Below are 1,539 nucleotides of genomic sequence, written 5' to 3' on the forward strand. Positions count from 1 at the left end.
TGAGTACTGCTTTCATGAGTGTTGATGGGTGATCTGAGCAAAATGAAATCTTTGACAACTTTAATCTTTTTTCCATTTATATGGATGTTGTTTATTGGTCCAGTGGTGAATATTTTTGTCTTCTTTACATTGGGTGCAACCCATACCAAAGGTTGTGGTCTTTGATCTTCATCAATAAGTATTTTAAGTCCTCTTTGCTTTCAACACACAAGGTTGCATCATCAACATATGGCAGATTGTTAATAAGTCTTCATTCAATCCTGATGCCACGTTTTTCTCCACATAATCCAGTTCCCCAGTTATGTGCTCAGCATATGTGTTGAATAAGTATGATGAAAGAATGCAACCCTGGCCCACACCTTACCCGATTTTAAACAATTCAGAATTCCCTTGTTCTTGTTAAACAACTGTCTCTTGGCCTAAGTTCAGGTTTCTCATGATAACAATTAAGTGTTCGAGAATATTAATTAGAAGCTCTGGTAGCGTAGTGGTTACAAATTGGGCTGCGAACCTCAGGGTTAGCAGTTCAAAACTACCAGCTGTTCTGTGAGTGAAAGATGAGGCTTTCTGCTCCCATAAAGATTTACAGCCTCGGAAACCCTGTGCAGGGTCGCTATGAGTCGGAACCGACTCCATGACACATTACAACAATAAAATATTAATTATCCACAATGCTGTCCATAGCTGGTCACGATTCACACAAATGAAAGTCTTTTCACAGTCAAGAAAGCACAGGTAAATGTGTTTCTGGTAAACATATTCTGCTTTCAGCCAAGATCCATCTGACGTCAGCAGTGATGTTCCATGTCCTCTTCTGAATCTGGCTTGAACCTCTGGTAGTTCACTACCAATGTATGGGTGCAGCCATTTTTGAATTATCTTTAGCAAAATTTTACTTGTATACAATGTTAAAAATATTGTCCAATGATTTCCACATTCTGATGGGTCACCTCTTTTTGGAATGGGCACAAATACAAATCTCTTCCAGTCAGTTGGCCAGGTAGTTGTATTCCAAATTTCTTGGCATAGATGAGTGAGTGCCTCCATCAATTTGTATTTCAATTTATATTCTATCAAATCCTGAATCCTTGTTCTTGACACTGCCTTCAATACACATTGCACATTTTCCTCAGTATTATCGACTCATGATCATATGTTGCTATCTCTTGAAATGGTTGAACATCACCATTTCTTTTGGCACAGTGACTCGATCTTCTTTTAATGCTTTCTGCATCTTTCAATATTTTTCCATTAGTCTCTTTCAGTATTGCAAATCAAGCCTTGATTTTTTTTTTTTTCAATTCTTTCAGTTTGAGAATTGCTAAGCATGTTTTTCCTTTTGGTTTTCTAACTCCAGGTCTTTGAACATTTTGTTATAATATTTGACTTTGTCTTCTTGAGCTGCCCTTTGCAATTTTCTGTTCAGTTCTTTTACTTCCTTATTTCTTTCATTTGCTTTAGCATTTCTATGCTAGAGAGCAAGTTTCATAGTCTCTTCTGATATCCATTTTGTTCTTTTTGTCTTCATTGTCTTCTTAA

General features: G+C 36.8%; 1 pseudogene; it reads right to left on the reverse strand.

Moving 5' to 3' along the window:
- LOC102833321 overlaps positions 1-1,539 on the reverse strand; it is a 41,139-nt pseudogene that overhangs the window by 30,641 nt on the left and 8,959 nt on the right.

The sequence above is a fragment of the Chrysochloris asiatica genome, unplaced genomic scaffold (genome assembly GCF_000296735.1).
Source record: "Chrysochloris asiatica unplaced genomic scaffold, ChrAsi1.0 scaffold00147, whole genome shotgun sequence".
Classification (NCBI taxonomy): domain Eukaryota; kingdom Metazoa; phylum Chordata; class Mammalia; order Afrosoricida; family Chrysochloridae; genus Chrysochloris; species Chrysochloris asiatica.